The following is a 19,835-nucleotide window of genomic DNA, read 5'->3' as shown; positions in this document are numbered from 1 at the left end:
TGTACTCGATCCCTCTTGTTATGAAGGCCAGCATGCTATTAGCCTTCTTCACTACCTGCTGTACCTGCATGCTAACCTTCATTGAGTGGTGTACAAGAACCCCCAGATCTCTCGGTACTGTCCCTTGACCGAAATTGATTCCATTTAGGTAGTAATCTGCCTTCCTGTTCTTGCCACCAAAGTGGATAAGCATCCATTTATCCACATTAAAGTGCATCTGCCATGCATCTGACCACTCACCTAACTTGTCCAGGTCACCCGGTAATCTCCTAACATCCTCATCACATTTCACCCTGCCACCCAGCTCAGTATCATCAGTAAATTTGCTAATGTTATTGCTAATAGCATCTTCTATATCATGAACATATATTGTAAAAAGCTGCGGTCCCAGTACTGATCCCTGCGGTACCCCACTGGTCACTGCCTGCCATTCCGAAATGGAGGCGTGGAGGAGTGTGGAAGGATGAGAGAATGCAGGCTGCAGCCCTATGAAGCAGGGGGAGGTCTTGCAGTTGGCCTGTGTGGGGATGTGGGAGACGACAGGAGCCTGGTGGGCAAGGGCTAGCTGGAGGGAGGGAGGGAGGGAAGCACGCACGGAGGAGGAAGAGCAAAGAGAAAAGAGAGAAAAAAAAAACAAAGGGGATCAAGAGAAAGAGCAGAAAAGAAAATGTGGCTGGCCAGCACGCCTTGAAGTGGGGAGAAAAGGCAGGGGTCAGCGCCTACGGCCATACTAGTCTGAAAACGCCTGATCTCGGAAGCTAAGCAGACTCAGGCCTGGTTAGTACTTGGATGGGAGACCGCCTGGGAATACCAGGTGCAGTAGGCTTTTTCCGCCAGCAGGGGCTGCTCAAGTCACCCCTCTGCACTCGTGTTGGGCCACGCACGCAATGCAGCGACAGGTTGTTTTTGCTGCCGCTGTGCCTGGCATCAGTCTCCTGCAGGCAGGAGACAGGGAGGGGAGGAGAGCGGAGCGCTGCCAAAATCAGCAAGAAAGACGGAAAGAAAGGGATTGGGGCTGCACGCTGTCTGCGGCTGGCAGTCAGGAAAGGAGGACAATAGACAATAGGTGCAGGAGTTGGCCATTCTGCCCTTGGAGCCTGCACCACCATTCAATATGATCATGGCTGATCATCCTTAATCAGTATCCTGTTCCTGCTTTATCTCCATAAGCCTTGATTCCACTATCCTTGAGAGCTCTGTCCAACTCTTTCTTCAATGAATCCAGAGACTGGGCCTCCACTGCCCTCTGGGGCAGAGCATTCCACACAGCCACCACTCTCTGGGTGAAGACGTTTCTCCTCATCTCTGTCCTAAACGGTCTACCCCGTATTTTTAAGCTGTGTCCTCGGTTTCGGCACTCACGTTTCCTGCCGCCAGAGTGTCCAATCCTTTGATAATCTTATATGTCTCAACCAGATCCCCTCTCAGTCTTCTAAACTCAAGGGTACACAAGCCCAGTCGCTCCAGTCTTTCAGTGTAAGGTAATCCCGCCATTCCAGGAATTGATCTCGTCAACCTACGCTGCACTCCCTCAATAGCCAGAATGTCTCTCCTCAAATTTGGAGACCAGAACTGCACACAGTACTCCAGGTGTGGTCTCACCAGGGCCCTGTACACCTGCAGAAGAACCTCTTTGCTTCTGTACTCGATCCCTCTTGTTATGAAGGCCAGCATGCTATTAGCCTTCTTCACTACCTGCTGTACCTGCATGCTTACCTTCATTGAGTGGTGTACAAGAACCCCCAGATCTCTCGGTACTGTCCCTTGACCGAAATTGATTCCATTTAGGTAGTAATCTGCCTTCCTGTTCTTGCCACCAAAGTGGATAAGCATCCATTTATCCACATTAAAGTGCATCTGCCATGCATCTGACCACTCACCTAACTTGTCCAGGTCACCCGGTAATCTCCTAACATCCTCATCACATTTCACCCTGCCACCCAGCTCAGTATCATCAGCAAATTTGCTAATGTTATTGCTAATAGCATCTTCTATATCATGAACATATATTGTAAAAAGCTGCGGTCCCAGTACTGATCCCTGCGGTACCCCACTGGTCACTGCCTGCCATTCCGAAATGGAGGCGTGGAGGAGTGTGGAAGGATGAGAGAATGCAGGCTGCAGCCCTATGAAGCAGGGGGAGGTCTTGCAGTTGGCCTGTGTGGGGATGTGGGAGACGACAGGAGCCTGGTGGGCAAGGGCTAGCTGGAGGGAGGGAGGGAGGGAGGGAAGCACGCACGGAGGAGGAAGAGCAAAGAGAAAAGAGAGAAAAAAAACAAAGGGGATCAAGAGAAAGAGCAGCAAAGAAAATGTGGCTGGCCAGCACGCCTTGAAGTGGGGAGAAAAGGCAGGGGCCAGCGCCTACGGCCATACTAGTCTGAAAGCGCCCGATTTCGTCTGATCTCGGAAGCTAAGCAGACTCGGGCCTGGTTAGTACTTGGATGGGAGACCGCCTGGGAATACCAGGTGCAGTAGGCTTTTAACGCCAGCAGGGGCTTTTCAAGTCACCCCTCTGCACTCGTGTTGGGCCACGCACGCAATGCAGCGACAGGTTATTTTTGCTGCCGCTGTGCCTGGCATCAGTCTCCTGCAGGCAGGAGACAGGGAGGGGAGGAGAGCGGAGCGCTGCCAAAATCAGCAAGAAAGACGGAAAGAAAGGGATTGGGGCTGCACGCTGTCTGCGGCTGGCAGTCAGGAAAGGAGGACAATAGACAATAGGTGCAGGAGTTGGCCATTCTGCCCTTGGAGCCTGCACCACCATTCAATATGATCATGGCTGATCATCCTTAATCAGTATCCTGTTCCTGCCTTATCTCCATAAGCCTTGATTCCACTATCCTTGAGAGCTCTGTCCAACTCTTTCTTCAATGAATCCAGAGACTGGGCCTCCACTGCCCTCTGGGGCAGAGCATTCCACACAGCCACCACTCTCTGGGTGAAGACGTTTCTCCTCATCTCTGTCCTAAACGGTCTACCCCGTATTTTTAAGCTGTGTCCTCTGTTTCGGCACTCACGTTTCCTGCCGCCAGAGTGTCCAATCCTTTGATAATCCTATATGTCTGAACCAGATCCCCTCTCAGTTTTCTAAACTCAAGGGTACACAAGCCCAGTCGCTCCAGTCTTTCAGTGTAAGGTAATCCCGCCATTCCAGGAATTGATCTCGTCAACCTACGCTGCACTCCCTCAATAGCCAGAATGTCTCTCCTCAAATTTGGAGACCAGAACTGCACACAGTACTCCAGGTGTGGTCTCACCAGGGCCCTGTACACCTGCAGAAGAACCTCTTTGCTTCTGTACTCGATCCCTCTTGTTATGAAGGCCAGCATGCTATTAGCCTTCTTCACTACCTGCTGTACCTGCATGCTTACCTTCATTGAGTGGTGTACAAGAACCCCCAGATCTCTCGGTACTGTCCCTTGACCGAAATTGATTCCATTTAGGTAGTAATCTGCCTTCCTGTTCTTGCCACCAAAGTGGATAAGCATCCATTTATCCACATTAAAGTGCATCTGCCATGCATCTGACCACTCACCTAACTTGTCCAGGTCACCCGGTAATCTCCTAACATCCTCATCACATTTCACCCTGCCACCCAGCTCAGTATCATCAGCAAATTTGCTAATGTTATTGCTAATAGCATCTTCTATATCATGAACATATATTGTAAAAAGCTGCGGTCCCAGTACTGATCCCTGCGGTACCCCACTGGTCACTGCCTGCCATTCCGAAATGGAGGCGTGGAGGAGTGTGGAAGGATGAGAGAATGCAGGCTGCAGCCCTATGAAGCAGGGGGAGGTCTTGCAGTTGGCCTGTGTGGGGATGTGGGAGACGACAGGAGCCTGGTGGGCAAGGGCTAGCTGGAGGGAGGGAGGGAGGGAGGGAAGCACGCAGGGAGGAGGAAGAGCAAAGAGAAAAGAGAGAAAAAAAAAACAAAGGGGATCAAGAGAAAGAGCAGCAAAGAAAATGTGGCTGGCCAGCACGCCTTGAAGTGGGGAGAAAAGGCAGGGGGCAGCGCCTATGGCCATACTAGTCTGAAAACGCCCGATCTCGTCTGATCTCGGAAGCTAAGCAGACTCAGGCCTGGTTAGTACTTGGATGGGAGACCGCCTGGGAATACCAGGTGCAGTAGGCTTTTTCCGCCAGCAGGGGCTGCTCAAGTCACCCCTCTGCACTCGTGTTGGGCCACGCACGCAATGCAGCGACAGGTTATTTTTGCTGCCGCTGTGCCTGGCATCAGTCTCCTGCAGGCAGGAGAGAGGGAGGGGAGGAGAGCGGAGCGCTGCCAAAATCAGCAAGAAAGACGGAAAGAAAGGGATTGGGGCTGCACGCTGTCTGCGGCTGGCAGTCAGGAAAGGAGGACAATAGACAATAGGTGCAGGAGTTGGCCATTCTGCCCTTGGAGCCTGCACCACCATTCAATATGATCATGGCTGATCATCCTTAATCAGTATCCTGTTCCTGCCTTATCTCCATAAGCCTTGATTCCACTATCCTTGAGAGCTCTGTCCAACTCTTTCTTCAATGAATCCAGAGACTGGGCCTCCACTGCCCTCTGGGGCAGAGCATTCCACACAGCCACCACTCTCTGGGTGAAGACGTTTCTCCTCATCTCTGTCCTAAACGGTCTACCCCGTATTTTTAAGCTGTGTCCTCTGTTTCGGCACTCACGTTTCCTGCCGCCAGAGTGTCCAATCCTTTGATAATCCTATATGTCTCAACCAGATCCCCTCTCAGTCTTCTAAACTCAAGGGTACACAAGCCCAGTCGCTCCAGTCTTTCAGTGTCAGGTAATCCCGCCATTCCAGGAATTGACCTCGTCAACCTACGCTGCACTCCCTCAATAGCCAGAATGTCTCTCCTCAAATTTGGAGACCAGATCTGCACACAGTACTCCAGGTGTGGTCTCACCAGGGCCCTGTACACCTGCAGAAGAACCTCTTTGCTTCTGTACTCGATCCCTCTTGTTATGAAGGCCAGCATGCTATTAGCCTTCTTCACTACCTGCTGTACCTGCATGCTGACCTTCATTGAGTGGTGTACAAGAACCCCCAGATCTCTCGGTACTGTCCCTTGACCGAAATTGATTCCATTTAGGTAGTAATCTGCCTTCCTGTTCTTGCCACCAAAGTGGATAAGCATCCATTTATCCACATTAAAGTGCATCTGCCATGCATCTGACCACTCACCTAACTTGTCCAGGTCACCCGGTAATCTCCTAACATCCTCATCACATTTCACCCTGCCACCCAGCTCAGTATCATCAGCAAATTTGCTAATGTTATTGCTAATAGCATCTTCTATATCATGAACATATATTGTAAAAAGCTGCGGTCCCAGTACTGATCCCTGCGGTACCCCACTGGTCACTGCCTGCCATTCCGAAATGGAGGCGTGGAGGAGTGTGGAAGGATGAGAGAATGCAGGCTGCAGCCCTATGAAGCAGGGGGAGGTCTTGCAGTTGGCCTGTGTGGGGATGTGGGAGACGACAGGAGCCTGGTGGGCAAGGGCTAGCTGGAGGGAGGGAGGGAGGGAAGCACGCACGGAGGAGGAAGAGCAAAGAGAAAAGAGAGAAAAAAAAAACAAAGGGGATCAAGAGAAAGAGCAGCAAAGAAAATGTGGCTGGCCAGCACGCCTTCAAGTGGGGAGAAAAGGCAGGGGCCAGCGCCTACGGCCATACTAGTCTGAAAACGCCCGATCTCGTCTGATCTCGGAAGCTAAGCAGACTCAGGCCTGGTTAGTACTTGGATGGGAGACCGCCTGGGAATACCAGGTGCAGTAGGCTTTTTCCGCCAGCAGGGGCTGCTCAAGTCACCCCTCTGCACTCGTGTTGGGCCACGCACGCAATGCAGCGACAGGTTATTTTTGCTGCCGCTGTGCCTGGCATCAGTCTCCTGCAGGCAGGAGACAGGGAGGGGAGGAGAGCGGAGCGCTGCCAAAATCAGCAAGAAAGACGGAAAGAAAGGGATTGGGGCTGCACGCTGTCTGCGGCTGGCAGTCAGGAAAGGAGGACAATAGACAATAGGTGCAGGAGTTGGCCATTCTGCCCTTGGAGCCTGCACCACCATTCAATATGATCATGGCTGATCATCCTTAATCAGTATCCTGTTCCTGCCTTATCTCCATAAGCCTTGATTCCACTATCCTTGAGAGCTCTGTCCAACTCTTTCTTCAATGAATCCAGAGACTGGGCCTCCACTGCCCTCTGGGGCAGAGCATTCCACACAGCCACCACTCTCTGGGTGAAGACGTTTCTCCTCATCTCTGTCCTAAACGGTCTACCCCGTATTTTTAAGCTGTGTCCTCTGTTTCGGCACTCACGTTTCCTGCCGCCAGAGTGTCCAATCCTTTGATAATCTTATATGTCTCAACCAGATCCCCTCTCAGTCTTCTAAACTCAAGGGTACACAAGCCCAGTCACTCCAGTCTTTCAGTGTAAGGTAATCCCGCCATTCCAGGAATTGACCTCGTCAACCTACGCTGCACTCCCTCAATAGCCAGAATGTGTCTCCTCAAATTTGGAGACCAGAACTGCACACAGTACTCCAGGTGTGGTCTCACCAGGGCCCTGTACACCTGCAGAAGAACCTCTTTGCTTCTGTACTCGATCCCTCTTGTTATGAAGGCCAGCATGCTATTAGCCTTCTTCACTACCTGCTGTACCTGCATGCTGACCTTCATTGAGTGGTGTACAAGAACCCCCAGATCTCTCGGTACTGTCCCTTGACCGAAATTGATTCCATTTAGGTAGTAATCTGCCTTCCTGTTCTTGCCACCAAAGTGGATAAGCATCCATTTATCCACATTAAAGTGCATCTGCCATGCATCTGACCACTCACCTAACTTGTCCAGGTCACCCGGTAATCTCCTAACATCCTCATCACATTTCACCCTGCCACCCAGCTCAGTATCATCAGCAAATTTGCTAATGTTATTGCTAATAGCATCTTCTATATCATGAATATATATTGTAAAAAGCTGCGGTCCCAGTACTGATCCCTGCGGTACCCCACTGGTCACTGCCTGCCATTCCGAAATGGAGGCGTGGAGGAGTGTGGAAGGATGAGAGAATGCAGGCTGCAGCCCTATGAAGCAGGGGGAGGTCTTGCAGTTGGCCTGTGTGGGGATGTGGGATACGACAGGAGCCTGGTGGGCAAGGGCTAGCTGGAGGGAGGGAGGGAGGGAAGCACGCACGGAGGAGGAAGAGCAAAGAGAAAAGAGAGAAAAAAAAAACAAAGGGGATCAAGAGAAAGAGCAGCAAAGAAAATGTGGCTGGCCAGCACGCCTTGAAGTGGGGAGAAAAGGCTGGCGCCAGCGCCTACGGCCATACTAGTCTGAAAACGCCCGATCTCGTCTGATCTCGGAAGCTAAGCAGACTCAGGCCTGGTTAGTACTTGGATGGGAGACCGCCTGGGAATACCAGGTGCAGTAGGCTTTTTCCGCCAGCAGGGGCTGCTCAAGTCACCCCTCTGCACTCGTGTTGGGCCACGCACGCAATGCAGCGACAGGTTATTTTTGCTGCCGCTGTGCCTGGCATCAGTCTCCTGCAGGCAGGAGACAGGGAGGGGAGGAGAGCGGAGCGCTGCCAAAATCAGCAAGAAAGACGGAAAGAAAGGGATTGGGGCTGCACGCTGTCTGCGGCTGGCAGTCAGGAAAGGAGGACAATAGACAATAGGTGCAGGAGTTGGCCATTCTGCCCTTGGAGCCTGCACCACCATTCAATATGATCATGGCTGATCATCCTTAATCAGTATCCTGTTCCTGCCTTATCTCCATAAGCCTTGATTCCACTATCCTTGAGAGCTCTGTCCAACTCTTTCTTCAATGAATCCAGAGACTGGGCCTCCACTGCCCTCTGGGGCAGAGCATTCCACACAGCCACCACTCTCTGGGTGAAGACGTTTCTCCTCATCTCTGTCCTAAACGGTCTACCCCGTATTTTTAAGCTGTGTCCTCTGTTTCGGCACTCACGTTTCCTGCCGCCAGAGTGTCCAATCCTTTGATAATCTTATATGTCTCAACCAGATCCCCTCTCAGTCTTCTAAACTCAAGGGTACACAAGCCCAGTCGCTCCAGTCTTTCAGTGTAAGGTAATCCCGCCATTCCAGGAATTGACCTCGTCAACCTAGGCTGCACTCCCTCAATAGCCAGAATGTCTCTCCTCAAATTTGGAGACCAGAACTGCACACAGTACTCCAGGTGTGGTCTCACCAGGGCCCTGTACACCTGCAGAAGAACCTCTTTGCTTCTGTACTCGATCCCTCTTGTTATGAAGGCCAGCATGCTATTAGCCTTCTTCACTACCTGCTGTACCTGCATGCTTACCTTCATTGAGTGGTGTACAAGAACCCCCAGATCTCTCGGTACTGTCCCTTGACCGAAATTGATTCCATTTAGGAAGTAATCTGCCTTCCTGTTCTTGCCACCAAAGTGGATAAGCATCCATTTATCCACATTAAAGTGCATCTGCCATGCATCTGACCACTCACCTAACTTGTCCAGGTCACCCGGTAATCTCCTAACATCCTCATCACATTTCACCCTGCCACCCAGCTCAGTATCATCAGTAAATTTGCTAATGTTATTGCTAATAGCATCTTCTATATCATGAACATATATTGTAAAAAGCTGCGGTCCCAGTACTGATCCCTGCGGTACCCCACTGGTCACTGCCTGCCATTCCGAAATGGAGGCGTGGAGGAGTGTGGAAGGATGAGAGAATGCAGGCTGCAGCCCTATGAAGCAGGGGGAGGTCTTGCAGTTGGCCTGTGTGGGGATGTGGGAGACGACAGGAGCCTGGTGGGCAAGGGCTAGCTGGAGGGAGGGAGGGAGGGAAGCACGCACGGAGGAGGAAGAGCAAAGAGAAAAGAGAGAAAAAAAAAACAAAGGGGATCAAGAGAAAGAGCAGCAAAGAAAATGTGGCTGGCCAGCACGCCTTGAAGTGGGGAGAAAAGGCAGGGGGTAGTGCCTACGGCCATACTAGTCTGAAAACGCCTGATCTCGTCTGATCTCGAAAGCTAAGCAGACTCAGGCCTGGTTAGTACTTGGATGGGAGACCGCCTGGGAATACCAGGTGCAGTAGGCTTTTTCCGCCAGCAGGGGCTGCTCAAGTCACCCCTCTGCACTCGTGTTGGGCCACGCACGCAATGCAGCGACAGGTTATTTTTGCTGCCGCTGTGCCTGGCATCAGTCTCCTGCAGGCAGGAGACAGGGAGGGGAGGAGAGCGGAGCGCTGCCAAAATCAGCAAGAAAGACGGAAAGAAAGGGATTGGGGCTGCACGCTGTCTGCGGCTGGCAGTCAGGAAAGGAGGACAATAGACAATAGGTGCAGGAGTTGGCCATTCTGCCCTTGGAGCCTGCACCACCATTCAATATGATCATGGCTGATCATCCTTAATCAGTATCCTGTTCCTGCCTTATCTCCATAAGCCTTGATTCCACTATCCTTGAGAGCTCTGTCCAACTCTTTCTTCAATGAATCCAGAGACTGGGCCTCCACTGCCCTCTGGGGCAGAGCATTCCACACAGCCACCACTCTCTGGGTGAAGACGTTTCTCCTCATCTCTGTCCTAAACGGTCTACCCTGTATTTTTAAGCTGTGTCCTCTGTTTCGGCACTCACGTTTCCTGCCGCCAGAATGTCCAATCCTTTGATAATCTTATATGTCTCAACCAGATCCCCTCTCAGTCTTCTAAACTCAAGGGTACACAAGCCCAGTCGCTCCAGTCTTTCAGTGTAAGGTAATCCCGCCATTCCAGGAATTGACCTCGTCAACCTACGCTGCACTCCCTCAATAGCCAGAATGTGTCTCCTCAAATTTGGAGACCAGAACTGCACACAGTACTCCAGGTGTGGTCTCACCAGGGCCCTGTACACCTGCAGAAGAACCTCTTTGCTTCTGTACTCGATCCCTCTTGTTATGAAGGCCAGCATGCTATTAGCCTTCTTCACTACCTGCTGTACCTGCATGCTAACCTTCATTGAGTGGTGTACAAGAACCCCCAGATCTCTCGGTACTGTCCCTTGACCGAAATTGATTCCATTTAGGTAGTAATCTGCCTTCCTGTTCTTGCCACCAAAGTGGATAAGCATCCATTTATCCACATTAAAGTGCATCTGCCATGCATCTGACCACTCACCTAACTTGTCCAGGTCACCCGGTAATCTCCTAACATCCTCATCACATTTCACCCTGCCACCCAGCTCAGTATCATCAGCAAATTTGCTAATGTTATTGCTAATAGCATCTTCTATATCATGAACATATATTGTAAAAAGCTGCGGTCCCAGTACTGATCCCTGCGGTACCCCACTGGTCACTGCCTGCCATTCCGAAATGGAGGCGTGGAGGAGTGTGGAAGGATGAGAGAATGCAGGCTGCAGCCCTATGAAGCAGGGGGAGGTCTTGCAGTTGGCCTGTGTGGGGATGTGGGAGACGACAGGAGCCTGGTGGGCAAGGGCTAGCTGGAGGGAGGGAGGGAGGGAAGCACGCACGGAGGAGGAAGAGCAAAGAGAAAAGAGAGAAAAAAAAAACAAAGGGGATCAAGAGAAAGAGCAGCAAAGAAAATGTGGCTGGCCAGCACGCCTTGAAGTGGGGAGAAAAGGCAGGGGCCAGCGCCTACGGCCATACTAGTCTGAAAGCGCCCGATCTCGTCTGATCTCGGAAGCTAAGCGGACTCAGCCCTGGTTAGTACTTGGATGGGAGACCGCCTGGGAATACCAGGTGCAGTAGGCTTTTAACGCCAGCAGGGGCTGCTCAAGTCACCCCTCTGCACTCGTGTTGGGCCACGCACGCAATGCAGCGACAGGTTATTTTTGCTGCCGCTGTGCCTGGCATCAGTCTCCTGCAGGCAGGAGACAGGGAGGGGAGGAGAGCGGAGCGCTGCCAAAATCAGCAAGAAAGACGGAAAGAAAGGGATTGGGGCTGCACGCTGTCTGCGGCTGGCAGTCAGGAAAGGAGGACAATAGACAATAGGTGCAGGAGTTGGCCATTCTGCCCTTGGAGCCTGCACCACCATTCAATATGATCATGGCTGATCATCCTTAATCAGTATCCTGTTCCTGCCTTATCTCCATAAGCCTTGATTCCACTATCCTTGAGAGCTCTGTCCAACTCTTTCTTCAATGAATCCAGAGACTGGGCCTCCACTGCCCTCTGGGGCAGAGCATTCCACACAGCCACCACTCTCTGGGTGAAGACGTTTCTCCTCATCTCTGTCCTAAACGGTCTACCCCGTATTTTTAAGCTGTGTCCTCTGTTTCGGCACTCACGTTTCCTGCCGCCAGAGTGTCCAATCCTTTGATAATCTTATATGTCTCAACCAGATCCCCTCTCAGTCTTCTAAACTCAAGGGTACACAAGCCCAGTCGCTCCAGTCTTTCAGTGTAAGGTAATCCCGCCATTCCAGGAATTGACCTCGTCAACCTAGGCTGCACTCCCTCAATAGCCAGAATGTCTCTCCTCAAATTTGGAGACCAGAACTGCACACAGTACTCCAGGTGTGGTCTCACCAGGGCCCTGTACACCTGCAGAAGAACCTCTTTGCTTCTGTACTCGATCCCTCTTGTTATGAAGGCCAGCATGCTATTAGCCTTCTTCACTACCTGCTGTACCTGCATGCTTACCTTCATTGAGTGGTGTACAAGAACCCCCAGATCTCTCGGTACTGTCCCTTGACCGAAATTGATTCCATTTAGGAAGTAATCTGCCTTCCTGTTCTTGCCACCAAAGTGGATAAGCATCCATTTATCCACATTAAAGTGCATCTGCCATGCATCTGACCACTCACCTAACTTGTCCAGGTCACCCGGTAATCTCCTAACATCCTCATCACATTTCACCCTGCCACCCAGCTCAGTATCATCAGTAAATTTGCTAATGTTATTGCTAATAGCATCTTCTATATCATGAACATATATTGTAAAAAGCTGCGGTCCCAGTACTGATCCCTGCGGTACCCCACTGGTCACTGCCTGCCATTCCGAAATGGAGGCGTGGAGGAGTGTGGAAGGATGAGAGAATGCAGGCTGCAGCCCTATGAAGCAGGGGGAGGTCTTGCAGTTGGCCTGTGTGGGGATGTGGGAGACGACAGGAGCCTGGTGGGCAAGGGCTAGCTGGAGGGAGGGAGGGAGGGAAGCACGCACGGAGGAGGAAGAGCAAAGAGAAAAGAGAGAAAAAAAAAACAAAGGGGATCAAGAGAAAGAGCAGCAAAGAAAATGTGGCTGGCCAGCACGCCTTGAAGTGGGGAGAAAAGGCAGGGGGTAGTGCCTACGGCCATACTAGTCTGAAAACGCCTGATCTCGTCTGATCTCGAAAGCTAAGCAGACTCAGGCCTGGTTAGTACTTGGATGGGAGACCGCCTGGGAATACCAGGTGCAGTAGGCTTTTTCCGCCAGCAGGGGCTGCTCAAGTCACCCCTCTGCACTCGTGTTGGGCCACGCACGCAATGCAGCGACAGGTTATTTTTGCTGCCGCTGTGCCTGGCATCAGTCTCCTGCAGGCAGGAGACAGGGAGGGGAGGAGAGCGGAGCGCTGCCAAAATCAGCAAGAAAGACGGAAAGAAAGGGATTGGGGCTGCACGCTGTCTGCGGCTGGCAGTCAGGAAAGGAGGACAATAGACAATAGGTGCAGGAGTTGGCCATTCTGCCCTTGGAGCCTGCACCACCATTCAATATGATCATGGCTGATCATCCTTAATCAGTATCCTGTTCCTGCCTTATCTCCATAAGCCTTGATTCCACTATCCTTGAGAGCTCTGTCCAACTCTTTCTTCAATGAATCCAGAGACTGGGCCTCCACTGCCCTCTGGGGCAGAGCATTCCACACAGCCACCACTCTCTGGGTGAAGACGTTTCTCCTCATCTCTGTCCTAAACGGTCTACCCTGTATTTTTAAGCTGTGTCCTCTGTTTCGGCACTCACGTTTCCTGCCGCCAGAATGTCCAATCCTTTGATAATCTTATATGTCTCAACCAGATCCCCTCTCAGTCTTCTAAACTCAAGGGTACACAAGCCCAGTCGCTCCAGTCTTTCAGTGTAAGGTAATCCCGCCATTCCAGGAATTGACCTCGTCAACCTACGCTGCACTCCCTCAATAGCCAGAATGTGTCTCCTCAAATTTGGAGACCAGAACTGCACACAGTACTCCAGGTGTGGTCTCACCAGGGCCCTGTACACCTGCAGAAGAACCTCTTTGCTTCTGTACTCGATCCCTCTTGTTATGAAGGCCAGCATGCTATTAGCCTTCTTCACTACCTGCTGTACCTGCATGCTAACCTTCATTGAGTGGTGTACAAGAACCCCCAGATCTCTCGGTACTGTCCCTTGACCGAAATTGATTCCATTTAGGTAGTAATCTGCCTTCCTGTTCTTGCCACCAAAGTGGATAAGCATCCATTTATCCACATTAAAGTGCATCTGCCATGCATCTGACCACTCACCTAACTTGTCCAGGTCACCCGGTAATCTCCTAACATCCTCATCACATTTCACCCTGCCACCCAGCTCAGTATCATCAGCAAATTTGCTAATGTTATTGCTAATAGCATCTTCTATATCATGAACATATATTGTAAAAAGCTGCGGTCCCAGTACTGATCCCTGCGGTACCCCACTGGTCACTGCCTGCCATTCCGAAATGGAGGCGTGGAGGAGTGTGGAAGGATGAGAGAATGCAGGCTGCAGCCCTATGAAGCAGGGGGAGGTCTTGCAGTTGGCCTGTGTGGGGATGTGGGAGACGACAGGAGCCTGGTGGGCAAGGGCTAGCTGGAGGGAGGGAGGGAGGGAAGCACGCACGGAGGAGGAAGAGCAAAGAGAAAAGAGAGAAAAAAAAAACAAAGGGGATCAAGAGAAAGAGCAGCAAAGAAAATGTGGCTGGCCAGCACGCCTTGAAGTGGGGAGAAAAGGCAGGGGCCAGCGCCTACGGCCATACTAGTCTGAAAGCGCCCGATCTCGTCTGATCTCGGAAGCTAAGCGGACTCAGCCCTGGTTAGTACTTGGATGGGAGACCGCCTGGGAATACCAGGTGCAGTAGGCTTTTAACGCCAGCAGGGGCTGCTCAAGTCACCCCTCTGCACTCGTGTTGGGCCACGCACGCAATGCAGCGACAGGTTATTTTTGCTGCCGCTGTGCCTGGCATCAGTCTCCTGCAGGCAGGAGACAGGGAGGGGAGGAGAGCGGAGCGCTGCCAAAATCAGCAAGAAAGACGGAAAGAAAGGGATTGGGGCTGCACGCTGTCTGCGGCTGGCAGTCAGGAAAGGAGGACAATAGACAATAGGTGCAGGAGTTGGCCATTCTGCCCTTGGAGCCTGCACCACCATTCAATATGATCATGGCTGATCATCCTTAATCAGTATCCTGTTCCTGCCTTATCTCCATAAGCCTTGATTCCACTATCCTTGAGAGCTCTGTCCAACTCTTTCTTCAATGAATCCAGAGACTGGGCCTCCACTGCCCTCTGGGGCAGAGCATTCCACACAGCCACCACTCTCTGGGTGAAGACGTTTCTCCTCATCTCTGTCCTAAACGGTCTACCCCGTATTTTTAAGCTGTGTCCTCTGTTTCGGCACTCACGTTTCCTGCCGCCAGAGTGTCCAATCCTTTGATAATCCTATATGTCTCAACCAGATCCCCTCTCAGTCTTCTAAACTCAAGGGTACACAAGCCCAGTCGCTCCAGTCTTTCAGTGTCAGGTAATCCCGCCATTCCAGGAATTGACCTCGTCAACCTACGCTGCACTCCCTCAATAGCCAGAATGTCTCTCCTCAAATTTGGAGACCAGATCTGCACACAGTACTCCAGGTGTGGTCTCACCAGGGCCCTGTACACCTGCAGAAGAACCTCTTTGCTTCTGTACTCGATCCCTCTTGTTATGAAGGCCAGCATGCTATTAGCCTTCTTCACTACCTGCTGTACCTGCATGCTGACCTTCATTGAGTGGTGTACAAGAACCCCCAGATCTCTCGGTACTGTCCCTTGACCGAAATTGATTCCATTTAGGTAGTAATCTGCCTTCCTGTTCTTGCCACCAAAGTGGATAAGCATCCATTTATCCACATTAAAGTGCATCTGCCATGCATCTGACCACTCACCTAACTTGTCCAGGTCACCCGGTAATCTCCTAACATCCTCATCACATTTCACCCTGCCACCCAGCTCAGTATCATCAGCAAATTTGCTAATGTTATTGCTAATAGCATCTTCTATATCATGAACATATATTGTAAAAAGCTGCGGTCCCAGTACTGATCCCTGCGGTACCCCACTGGTCACTGCCTGCCATTCCGAAATGGAGGCGTGGAGGAGTGTGGAAGGATGAGAGAATGCAGGCTGCAGCCCTATGAAGCAGGGGGAGGTCTTGCAGTTGGCCTGTGTGGGGATGTGGGAGACGACAGGAGCCTGGTGGGCAAGGGCTAGCTGGAGGGAGGGAGGGAGGGAAGCACGCACGGAGGAGGAAGAGCAAAGAGAAAAGAGAGAAAAAAAAAACAAAGGGGATCAAGAGAAAGAGCAGCAAAGAAAATGTGGCTGGCCAGCACGCCTTGAAGTGGGGAGAAAAGGCAGGGGCCAGCGCCTACGGCCATACTAGTCTGAAAACGCCCGATCTCGTCTGATCTCGGAAGCTAAGCAGACTCAGGCCTGGTTAGTACTTGGATGGGAGACCGCCTGGGAATACCAGGTGCAGTAGGCTTTTTCCGCCAGCAGGGGCTGCTCAAGTCACCCCTCTGCACTCGTGTTGGGCCACGCACGCAATGCAGCGACAGGTTATTTTTGCTGCCGCTGTGCCTGGCATCAGTCTCCTGCAGGCAGGAGACAGGGAGGGGAGGAGAGCGGAGCGCTGCCAAAATCAGCAAGAAAGACGGAAAGAAAGGGATTGGGGCTGCACGCTGTCTGCGGCTGGCAGTCAGGAAAGGAGGACAATAGACAATAGGTGCAGGAGTTGGCCATTCTGCCCTTGGAGCCTGCACCACCATTCAATATGATCATGGCTGATCATCCTTAATCAGTATCCTGTTCCTGCCTTATCTCCATAAGCCTTGATTCCACTATCCTTGAGAGCTCTGTCCAACTCTTTCTTCAATGAATCCAGAGACTGGGCCTCCACTGCCCTCTGGGGCAGAGCATTCCACACAGCCACCACTCTCTGGGTGAAGACGTTTCTCCTCATCTCTGTCCTAAACGGTCTACCCCGTATTTTTAAGCTGTGTCCTCTGTTTCGGCACTCACGTTTCCTGCCGCCAGAGTGTCCAATCCTTTGATAATCTTATATGTCTCAACCAGATCCCCTCTCAGTCTTCTAAACTCAAGGGTACACAAGCCCAGTCGCTCCAGTCTTTCAGTGTAAGGTAATCCCGCCATTCCAGGAATTGACCTCGTCAACCTACGCTGCACTCCCTCAATAGCCAGAATGTGTCTCCTCAAATTTGGAGACCAGAACTGCACACAGTACTCCAGGTGTGGTCTCACCAGGGCCCTGTACACCTGCAGAAGAACCTCTTTGCTTCTGTACTCGATCCCTCTTGTTATGAAGGCCAGCATGCTATTAGCCTTCTTCACTACCTGCTGTACCTGCATGCTGACCTTCATTGAGTGGTGTACAAGAACCCCCAGATCTCTCGGTACTGTCCCTTGACCGAAATTGATTCCATTTAGGTAGTAATCTGCCTTCCTGTTCTTGCCACCAAAGTGGATAAGCATCCATTTATCCACATTAAAGTGCATCTGCCATGCATCTGACCACTCACCTAACTTGTCCAGGTCACCCGGTAATCTCCTAACATCCTCATCACATTTCACCCTGCCACCCAGCTCAGTATCATCAGCAAATTTGCTAATGTTATTGCTAATAGCATCTTCTATATCATGAACATATATTGTAAAAAGCTGGGGTCCCAGTACTGATCCCTGCGGTACCCCACTGGTCACTGCCTGCCATTCCGAAATGGAGGCGTGGAGGAGTGTGGAAGGATGAGAGAATGCAGGCTGCAGCCCTATGAAGCAGGGGGAGGTCTTGCAGTTGGCCTGTGTGGGGATGTGGGAGACGACAGGAGCCTGGTGGGCAAGGGCTAGCTGGAGGGAGGGAGGGAGGGAAGCACGCACGGAGGAGGAAGAGCAAAGAGAAAAGTGAGAAAAAAAAAACAAAGGGGATCAAGAGAAAGAGCAGCAAAGAAAATGTGGCTGGCCAGCACGCCTTGAAGTGGGGAGAAAAGGCAGGGGCCAGCGCCTACGGCCATACTAGTCTGAAAACGCCCGATCTCGTCTGATCTCGGAAGCTAAGCAGACTCAGGCCTGGTTAGTATTTGGATGGGAGACCGCCTGGGAATACCAGGTGCAGTAGGCTTTTTCCGCCAGCAGGGGCTGCTCAAGTCACCCCTCTGCACTCGTGTTGGGCCACGCACGCAATGCAGCGACAGGTTATTTTTGCTGCCGCTGTGCCTGGCATCAGTCTCCTGCAGGCAGGAGAGAGGGAGGGGAGGAGAGCGGAGCGCTGCCAAAATCAGCAAGAAAGACGGAAAGAAAGGGATTGGGGCTGCACGCTGTCTGCGGCTGGCAGTCAGGAAAGGAGGACAATAGACAATAGGTGCAGGAGTTGGCCATTCTGCCCTTGGAGCCTGCACCACCATTCAATATGATCATGGCTGATCATCCTTAATCAGTATCCTGTTCCTGCCTTATCTCCATAAGCCTTGATTCCACTATCCTTGAGAGCTCTGTCCAACTCTTTCTTCAATGAATCCAGAGACTGGGCCTCCACTGCCCTCTGGGGCAGAGCATTCCACACAGCCACCACTCTCTGGGTGAAGACGTTTCTCCTCATCTCTGTCCTAAACGGTCTACCCCGTATTTTTAAGCTGTGTCCTCTGTTTCGGCACTCACGTTTCCTGCCGCCAGAGTGTCCAATCCTTTGATAATCTTATATGTCTCAACCAGATCCCCTCTCAGTCTTCTAAACTCAAGGGTACACAAGCCCAGTCGCTCCAGTCTTTCAGTGTAAGGTAATCCCGCCATTCCAGGAATTGACCTCGTCAACCTACGCTGCACTCCCTCAATAGCCAGAATGTCTCTCCTCAAATTTGGAGACCAGAACTGCACACAGTACTCCAGGTGTGGTCTCACCAGGGCCCTGTACACCTGCAGAAGAACCTCTTTGCTTCTGTACTCGATCCCTCTTGTTATGAAGGCCAGCATGCTATTAGCCTTCTTCACTACCTGCTGTACCTGCATGCTTACCTTCATTGAGTGGTGTACAAGAACCCCCAGATCTCTCGGTACTGTCCCTTGACCGAAATTGATTCCATTTAGGTAGTAATCTGCCTTCCTGTTCTTGCTACCAAAGTGGATAAGCATCCATTTATCCACATTAAAGTGCATCTGCCATGCATCTGACCACTCACCTAACTTGTCCAGGTCACCCGGTAATCTCCTAACATCCTCATCACATTTCACCCTGCCACCCAGCTCAGTATCATCAGCAAATTTGCTAATGTTATTGCTAATAGCATCTTCTATATCATGAACATATATTGTAAAAAGCTGCGGTCCCAGTACTGATCCCTGCGGTACCCCACTGGTCACTGCCTGCCATTCCGAAATGGAGGCGTGGAGGAGTGTGGAAGGATGAGAGAATGCAGGCTGCAGCCCTATGAAGCAGGGGGAGGTCTTGCAGTTGGCCTGTGTGGGGATGTGGGAGACGACAGGAGCCTGGTGGGCAAGGGCTAGCTGGAGGGAGGGAGGGAGGGAAGCACGCATGGAGGAGGAAGAGCAAAGAGAAAAGAGAGAAAAAAAAAACAAAGGGGATCAAGAGAAAGAGCAGCAAAGAAAATGTGGCTGGCCAGCACGCCTTGAAGTGGGGAGAAAAGGCATGGGCCAGCGCCTATGGCCATGCTAGTCTGAAAACGCCCGATCTCGTCTGATCTCGGAAGCTAAGCAGACTCAGGCCTGGTTAGTACTTGGATGGGAGACCGCCTGGGAATACCAGGTGCAGTAGGCTTTTTCCGCCAGCAGGGGCTGCTCAAGTAACCCCTCTGCACTCGTGTTGGGTCACGCACGCAATGCAGCGACAGGTTATTTTTGCTGCCGCTGTGCCTGGCATCAGTCTCCTGCAGGCAGGAGACAGGGAGGGGAGGAGAGCGGAGCGCTGCCAAAATCAGCAAGAAAGACGGAAAGAAAGGGATTGGGGCTGCACGCTGTCTGCGGCTGGCAGTCAGGAAAGGAGGACAATAGACAATAGGTGCAGGAGTTGGCCATTCTGCCCTTGGAGCCTGCACCACCATTCAATATGATCATGGCTGATCATCCTTAATCAGTATCCTGTTCCTGCCTTATCTCCATAAGCCTTGATTCCACTATCCTTGAGAGCTCTGTCCAACTCTTTCTTCAATGAATCCAGAGACTGGGCCTCCACTGCCCTCTGGGGCAGAGCATTCCACACAGCCACCACTCTCTGGGTGAAGACGTTTCTCCTCATCTCTGTCCTAAACGGTCTACCCCGTATTTTTAAGCTGTGTCCTCTGTTTCGGCACTCACGTTTCCTGCCGCCAGAGTGTCCAATCCTTTGATAATCTTATATGTCTCAACCAGATCCCCTCTCAGTCTTCTAAACTCAAGGGTACACAAGCCCAGTCGCTCCAGTCTTTCAGTGTAAGGTAATCCCGCCATTCCAGGAATTGACCTCGTCAACCTACGCTGCACTCCCTCAATAGCCAGAATGTGTCTCCTCAAATTTGGAGACCAGAACTGCACACAGTACTCCAGGTGTGGTCTCACCAGGGCCCTGTACACCTGCAGAAGAACCTCTTTGCTTCTGTACTCGATCCCTCTTGTTATGAAGGCCAGCATGCTAT

The 19,835-nt window shown here is 51.6% G+C and overlaps 11 non-coding genes and 1 pseudogene across 11 annotated transcripts; all 12 read left to right on the top strand.

The window, feature by feature from the left end:
* Positions 1–717: 717 nt before the first annotated feature.
* Positions 718–826, top strand: LOC140471845 (5S ribosomal RNA; annotated as a pseudogene).
* Positions 827–2,359: 1,533 nt separating this feature from the next.
* Positions 2,360–2,478, top strand: LOC140468139 (5S ribosomal RNA). The gene has a single exon (XR_011955601.1). It is a non-coding gene; the product is annotated as a 5S ribosomal RNA (ribosomal RNA).
* A 1,535-nt stretch (positions 2,479–4,013) lies between these two features.
* On the top strand, positions 4,014–4,132 carry LOC140475768 (5S ribosomal RNA). Its single transcript, XR_011960257.1, has one exon. It is a non-coding gene; the product is annotated as a 5S ribosomal RNA (ribosomal RNA).
* Positions 4,133–5,663: 1,531 nt separating this feature from the next.
* On the top strand, positions 5,664–5,782 carry LOC140474381 (5S ribosomal RNA). Its single transcript, XR_011959072.1, has one exon. It is a non-coding gene; the product is annotated as a 5S ribosomal RNA (ribosomal RNA).
* A 1,531-nt stretch (positions 5,783–7,313) lies between these two features.
* On the top strand, positions 7,314–7,432 carry LOC140474372 (5S ribosomal RNA). The gene has a single exon (XR_011959064.1). It is a non-coding gene; the product is annotated as a 5S ribosomal RNA (ribosomal RNA).
* Positions 7,433–8,963: 1,531 nt separating this feature from the next.
* LOC140469312 (5S ribosomal RNA) lies at positions 8,964–9,082 on the top strand. The gene has a single exon (XR_011956060.1). It is a non-coding gene; the product is annotated as a 5S ribosomal RNA (ribosomal RNA).
* Positions 9,083–10,613: 1,531 nt separating this feature from the next.
* Positions 10,614–10,732, top strand: LOC140469135 (5S ribosomal RNA). The gene has a single exon (XR_011955971.1). It is a non-coding gene; the product is annotated as a 5S ribosomal RNA (ribosomal RNA).
* A 1,531-nt stretch (positions 10,733–12,263) lies between these two features.
* LOC140469307 (5S ribosomal RNA) lies at positions 12,264–12,382 on the top strand. Its single transcript, XR_011956059.1, has one exon. It is a non-coding gene; the product is annotated as a 5S ribosomal RNA (ribosomal RNA).
* Positions 12,383–13,913: 1,531 nt separating this feature from the next.
* On the top strand, positions 13,914–14,032 carry LOC140469131 (5S ribosomal RNA). The gene has a single exon (XR_011955970.1). It is a non-coding gene; the product is annotated as a 5S ribosomal RNA (ribosomal RNA).
* A 1,531-nt stretch (positions 14,033–15,563) lies between these two features.
* LOC140474362 (5S ribosomal RNA) lies at positions 15,564–15,682 on the top strand. Its single transcript, XR_011959058.1, has one exon. It is a non-coding gene; the product is annotated as a 5S ribosomal RNA (ribosomal RNA).
* Positions 15,683–17,213: 1,531 nt separating this feature from the next.
* On the top strand, positions 17,214–17,332 carry LOC140468054 (5S ribosomal RNA). The gene has a single exon (XR_011955583.1). It is a non-coding gene; the product is annotated as a 5S ribosomal RNA (ribosomal RNA).
* A 1,531-nt stretch (positions 17,333–18,863) lies between these two features.
* On the top strand, positions 18,864–18,982 carry LOC140468619 (5S ribosomal RNA). Its single transcript, XR_011955727.1, has one exon. It is a non-coding gene; the product is annotated as a 5S ribosomal RNA (ribosomal RNA).
* Positions 18,983–19,835: the final 853 nt, after the last annotated feature.

Source organism: Chiloscyllium punctatum, chromosome 3 (genome assembly GCF_047496795.1).
Source record: "Chiloscyllium punctatum isolate Juve2018m chromosome 3, sChiPun1.3, whole genome shotgun sequence".
Classification (NCBI taxonomy): domain Eukaryota; kingdom Metazoa; phylum Chordata; class Chondrichthyes; order Orectolobiformes; family Hemiscylliidae; genus Chiloscyllium; species Chiloscyllium punctatum.
The sequence above is the reverse complement of the archived record's forward strand: the minus strand, read 5'-3'. Positions and strand labels throughout refer to the sequence as shown.